The sequence below is a fragment of the Tupaia chinensis genome, unplaced genomic scaffold (assembly GCF_000334495.1).
Source record: "Tupaia chinensis unplaced genomic scaffold, TupChi_1.0 Scaffold000197_1, whole genome shotgun sequence".
In the NCBI taxonomy this organism is placed as follows: Eukaryota; Metazoa; Chordata; class Mammalia; order Scandentia; family Tupaiidae; genus Tupaia; species Tupaia belangeri.
This window is the reverse complement of record NW_006159672.1, coordinates 5,785,951-5,793,086: the sequence shown is the minus strand read 5'-3', so window position 1 is coordinate 5,793,086 and position 7,136 is coordinate 5,785,951.

Below are 7,136 nucleotides of genomic sequence, written 5' to 3'. Positions count from 1 at the left end.
TTTTTTTTTTTTTTTTTTTTTTTTTGAGAGAGATTTTTGCTATAGGGTGCATGTGCTCACCAGAAAGAAAGAGACAGTGAGACAGAAAGTGAGAAATCATCCCCCGGAGGGATGGCCACACTGCAATCCCCTCTCCTCTATTCTCCTTTCAGGATCTTGGGCACTCATGCACACATGCCCAGCATGAGCTTCAAGCTGCTGGATCCAGGACTTGAACCCCGGCTGACTACATGGGAGTTCAGCAACGTAACCATTACACCATCTGCTGGTCCCTACCTAAGCTCCTTTAATTAAACAAACATTCTGGAAAACATGAAAAGTTAAGTGCTGAGGCCTAATTCAGAGGCCAGATCCCTCACTCTCCTCTGTATGTAGAAATAAACATATGCATAGATACTCACAAGGAAATAAATGAAAAGGCCTTCTAGGAGCAAGCTAGATCTGCTTTACACAGCAAAGATTATAAATGGTAATTCATAATTTGACAGCTTTAAAAAGTGGCAGAGTAGTTAAATATGATTTGTTTCTCCCATGAAACAGATAGAAAGAGGGAGAGAGAGACAGGCATCCCCAGCAGGGTCTTTGAGCCATGATCCACACCAGCCTCAGCCAGCCAAGACTATGGGCATATGTGCCTGCACCTGGTGTGTATCTCAAGATAGGAACCCAGAACTTTCCTATATGGCTTCAGCAATGCAGCATTGCATCACCACTGTGATACCATGGTAGCTAAGAAGTTCAATCGAAGGGATGACAATACTGTTTAGGCAGAGGTGAATCTGGGTGGGGACACCCACTAGGACTCAGTGCATGAAACAAGTTCCTGAATAAACACTAGTGATAATAAATACTAGTAATGATGGTACCTTGTCACTGCTCCTATGATGCCATAGGGCATATGCTGGCCCCAGGTCACTTTCTGAGGTTCTAGGTAGGCTGCAGGCCTCTCTATTTAGATCAGACTCTACTAAAGCTGGGACTGAGGCCTGTGCATTTTCACACTGAGCCTGAAACCATTGATGCCCACACACAGAGTGCTCAGTGAATACTAGCCAAGTGCATAGACAGTAGCAATGAGCTTGATGAGGTCCCAGAGCTAATAACCTTTCCAAACCAAAATTCTCATCACTCATTGCTTCCCCTTACTAAATGTCAATGGTAGGTTCTCTGGCCTTGGATTTCATCTCCTTTCTGCTCAGCGCTATGGTACAAACTACCAAGTGCTACTGATCTGTCAATTTTACTCTTTAATAAAACCGTGAAATGGATGTGCCAGCTGTCCACAAGAAGCCAACCACAGAAACCTGCACTCTGCACTCAAAGATGAACATTGGATTTAATAAGCGAAACCATTTCAAACATCTTTTTGAGCTTTAGGAATGGTCCAAGTTTAACTCTGATTCAAGTTTATTACCAAAATGCTCATGAGCCCATTAAGAAGGTTGTCTAGGGGTACCAAAGTACAGATGTGATGGATTCCAAGGTCCTCCTTGTTTAGATTCCCTTCTCCTCACCCCCATCATCATAAAGATAATGCTGGAGCTCAGTTTAACACTAAACAGAAGACAGTGTAGACCTGTGAAAATGTGTTCTTGGAGGTGTAACACTGACACAACATTCCTTCAGCGGAAAAACGACTGAGGCCTCCAGACCACTGACCTCCCCTTTCAGGTTGTCTTCCCCTCACTCCCACAGACAGCCCAGCACTGACTGGGTATTCACAGAGAGCTCTTTTCAGGCAGGAAAAACCAAGGATTCTTCAAAAATCAAAATAATCCTGGATCAACCAACCACCAGACAAGGCAGATGTCTAGAAAAATCAGCAGTTTGGAGAAATTTTAATAAGCTTTCAGCCCATGGAAAATGCCACTTGGGAAGGGATTTCTTCTTACCTAGTATTGAACATTTGGTAAGTTCAGCTATAGGCTGTAACAGCAACTTCGAAGTCAGCAACATGCTAAGCACAAAAGTTAACTGATTCTGCAAAGCCTCTTGATCTCAAACATTCACAACCTTCCCCTTGAATCACATCCTTCATTTTAAACTGGTTAGAATAACCTGGCACAGGATTTCTTTCACCACGTTTGGACTCTGGTTTCACTTTCAGATCAGGTTTTTTTGAGACCAATTCTCTATGTTACTTATGTGGTTTTCTATGATGCCCCTGCCGAGCTGTACCTGCAAGGAAAGTGATAACTACAAAACGTTTCTGATGCCATTTGCTTAAATGTCATAAAATGCCAAAAGTGTGGGGATGCAGTAATTCAGCTTTTAAAGGCCTACCAGAGGAATGCCAAAAGAAAATAAACATGGCCTTGCTTGCAACGCAGTCTTGTGTTTAATAAACAAAAGTCTTCTACAAGGAAGCCAGGTGCAGGCACCACATGGTGCTCAGGATTCAGGATAGGAGGCATCTCTGGCCTGTAGCTCCTAAAGCATACTTCATACCATTCAAAGGTCAACTCGTTGTGCTAGACTTAAAGTGTCATGTTTGTGAGATGAGAAACACCTGCCTAAGATGTTCATACTGGGAGACTAAGAGAGCCAATAAAGACTTTTTGAAAAAGAAAACCTGAAAGGGAGGGACAACATAGGCTTTTATAAAAAGACATATTGTCTCTCCAGCTGGTGTCCTGGGTTTTTTTTCAGTCCCTGCACTAAACAGCACTGCTTCAGGGTCCAAATGGAAAATTAGCATCACCACCCACACCACATCTGGCTTGCATGTCTGAAAATCAAGGCGGCAAGGAAAAATAAAAAGATATGGCATCTATCCTGAATGGAATTCCCAATTCACAGAAGCCCCTGGTCAAGATCAACCTTCTAAGAACTTATATAGCAGGAGCCCCTAACCCTTGGGCCACAAATCAGATCAGGGCTTGTTCATGACCTATTGTCCCTAACCTTGGACTGAATGGGGGTGGGGGTGAGTGGCAGGTGAACAAGCAGCCTCTTCTATGTTTGCAGCTGCTCCTCATGGCTCCCATTGCTGCCTGGCCTCTACCTTCAGTGGCAGCACTGGATTCTCACAGGAGCATGAACTCTATGTTTTGTGATTATTTCATTGTACATTGCAAAGTAGTAGTGGTGAAAATGGGGAAGACAGTTGATGTGATGCACTTGGGTCATCCCAGGCCCCAAACACCATCCTCTTCTGTCTGTGGAGGAATTGTCTTCCACAAGGCTGGTCCCTGGTGCCAGGAAGGCTGGGAACTACTGTCCTACAGGTCACTTGCACTTATAACAGTTAGTTCCAAAATATGGGGAGCCAAAGAATAACCCTTACTTCCTCCTTTATAGCTTCCTCACTATAATCAATCACCCAGTTATGTATGTATTATCAGATAGGACCTTAAAGTGACAGGGTCTTCAAGAGTTCTCTGAATAGTTACAGGAACTAACATGCTCTCTGCTGTAGTGTATCTCTTTAAATGTAATTGGTGTGCTCTTAATGTTTAAGAGAAATAGGGAAAAGGAAACTTAGATACAAATATGTATGTCCACATATCCCCTTAAGAATGAATGCACTGTCTTCGACAGGATACATATTTATCTACTTTCTGAAATCCCCAGAGAACCTCATCCAAATGTTGACTTTTTCTCTATAATGCTATAAAGATAAACTGAGGATCCTCTCATGTCTTGGTTCATTTTTTTGATATGTTGCTCTCCTCAGAAACTAAGGTCTCATTTTATGGCTGACCTGTTCAAAGGCTTAGATCTACTGAGAAAACTCTCAAATCTACAACTTTGATCTTGGTTTTGAATCAGAAAAATCTGTTTAGTGATTGGTTCTCCTCCCCTATGGTCCAGTAACAGGATCATAGGCAGCAGCAAGTATTTATATCCTTAGCTTGCCTACTTGGTTTTATAGCTAATTTCATTTATGTCACAATTAATAGAAGTAAAATTATTCATTTATTGACAAATTATCTGCGGTACTCTTTCCATCACAGCCCTGTCAACACCAATCAACAGTGGATTTTCTTTGAACAATTGGAGAAACTGAAATATAACAAAATAATGACAGCTTCTTTCAAAGAAAACTGATAGAAATCAGATAAAAGTTGTATTTTCCCAAAACTCTTGAGTTCCTTGCATAAGAAGCAATGCCAATGGGCAAATTGTAGTTCTTGATTAAGTTTTAAAGAGAAAATACCCTATGATCAAAGAGCAGACCAGTGATGAGGTCTTAGTCCGTAAGTGTGACCTATTAAAACACACACATACACACACACACACACACACACACACACACACACACACACGAAGCAATGAAGTCCATTCTATTACTCCACTACACCAGGAATGAGTAAGCCAGAGGAGGCCTTCCAGGCTAGGCAAAGAAACTCTCTAAATGCTATATTCATGGGATTCTCACCACAACAAACACTAAGCAAAGTCATAACCTAGCGTTCCCACCCCACTCCATGGCTGGCTGCCATGTGAACAAGCTCTAGCTTCAAATATGGGATAAACACAAATATTTTAAAGGAGAAATGAACCTACTATGCTGAATAGCAGGCTTAACCCTCCCCCAAATATATGCATAAGCACGGATATAAAAATGGAGATATTAAGCATCTTTCTCTGTGATAACATTCACACACTTAAGATGACTTAGCCTGCAAATTGTTAACTTTCCAGCTACTTATGTATGTATACTAAATATAGAAAATAATTCAAGTTGAATAAACCTGTGCAGAAAGCCCTCAGAACAAACTGAAATTAACAAAGCCTTTGCAGCATTCAAAAAAATAAACACTTACATTCTCAAACCCTTACAGTTTGTGCTCTTCTCACCCATTTTTCATCTTGACTGTGTGATTCTTTTTCTGCTTGTCCAAGACTCAGTCCGGCTTGTGCAAATCAGCTCCGAAGCTTCTATGACTCAGCAAAGAGCTCAGCTTTTATTTTTCAGATGGAATTTACCATGCTGTGACTATATCCAGGGGGAGGAATTATTTCCCAGAGCCGTTTCTAAGCAGAGCCCTTTAGCCAGAATCAGTAAAGCTCTCCCTTTGCATATAAATGCTAACCAGAGAGGCATCCTCAACAACAACCGGCTTTGCTGTCTATTCAGAGAGCAGACAGGTGTCTTCTTGGAAGCAGAGAAGGAAACTGTCCACTCTGCACACTGGCTAAAGGTACAGCCAAATAGATAGGATCCTGAGAGCTGCTTCTCTATATATTCAGATAAGGAGGAATCCTGGACTCTGGATTGGTTTGGCCACATGCTCACGTGAAAAAAAAAGTGAGAAGCTGAGGCATTCACTGGCTAATTCCTGCCCACTGTGTCTTCCCTCAGTTTTCTGGCTCCTTTAGGATAACCTGCTGGTCTTCTTTTCCTCTTTGTTGGAGAATCCCCCTTAGAATTTTATGTAGCTATAAGATCAATAATATGAATGAACTCCCACTCTGAAGGGTATTTTTAAATAGTGAAATACTAGAAGGAATAGTATCCATTAAACTCTGAAGAATGAAAATTTATAAATGAATCTGATAAACAAGATCAGCACCACTTCTTGTGTGATTGATAAGCACATGAGCTCGCACTGCCATAAACTCCACATGAATTCCATTATAAATCTCTGAAAAGGCAGTCTCACTTAGTCGACTCTTGAGAAACGTAGGGCTTATGGGGTTTCTAAGAAGGAGGGCATTTGGAATCCATTTGATCAAGGAAACAACACTGAGGCTGAGGGCCTTGAACCTCACTACCCTGCCCTATTTTCTAACCCACCAGAATGTATGCTGAGACTGCATTTGAGTCTGGAACCCAGGAGAGAAGTGAAGACATGCCTCCTTCTCCAGTTCTGGAGAATTGGTCAGGGAGGACTCTGCAGGCCCCACTCTGCTTCCAGCCAGCTCTGCTTTGATAACTTTGCCTGCACTCCACACTTTTTTCCCACTCACCTCTTCATTTTACCCCAAAACTGAGACTCAGTAGATACTTGGATAGTTCACAGATACATATTAATAATAATAAAATGTAATATGATAATAATACTGTGAAGAAACCTTAACTTTTGGTCCTAGTTGCTGTTTGTCTAAATCTGGTCAACTCTAGCAAATTAGAACAAATGACCAAACTGGTTTTTGTTTCTAGAGAGAGATTTTTGCTACAGTGCATGTACATTGCTGGAGACACACAGAGAAAGAAAGTGACAAATCATCCCCCAGTGGGGATGGCCATGCCACAATCCTTTCTCCTCCTGGGATTTTGGGCACGTATGCACACGTACCTGGTATAAGTTTCAAGACACCTGGTCCAGGACTTGAACTGCTCTCGGCCATTTGGGAGTCCAGTGTTGTAACCACTACACCTGCTGGGTCCCACCGAACTCTTCTTATTAAAACCTTGCTTTGGTTTTCATCAGATTTGGACCATCTGATTAAACCATAACAAAACATTTATGGTAACTGTCAACACTCTAATAGTTAACACTGTTCTAAACTCTTTACATGTGCTAACTCATTTAATAATCAATATAACCCCATTAGTTAAGTATTACTAATTATTACTGTGTTTATTTTACAGGAGACAAAATTGAAGCACCAAGAAGTTGGGTCATTTGCCCAGATCACACAACTGACAGGTGCTGCAGTCAGGATTCAAACCTGGGAAGTGACTCTGAGGTCAAGATCCAAACTACTTCCCTGTGCTGAGAGACACAAGATTGACTGCCAAAACATTACTCTCTGTGCAGTCTGCTCAGGGCCCCAGTACACCAACTCAGAGAGTGGCTACTTCACACAGTAGATGTAGGCAACAGGTGGGGACCAGAAGTTGGCATAATGGCTATGTTGCTGGATTCCCATGTAGTCGACTGCAGTTCGAGTCCTGGACCCAGTGGCTTAAATTCACGCCAGGAACGTGTACGTGTGTGCCCAAGATCCCGAGAGGAGAAGGGATTGCAGTGTGGCCATCCCCCACGGGGGGGGGGGAGTTCTCACTTTCTGTCTCTTTGTCTCTCTCTGTCTTTTTGGCGAGCACACGTTCCCTATAGCAAAAACCTCTTCAAAAAAAAAAAAGATGTAGGCAACAGGTAATAACTTTAACTGAGCCATTTTATTTCTAGGAATTGATCCTAAGAAAATTATATAATAATGGTATGTTATTTTATTTGACAAAT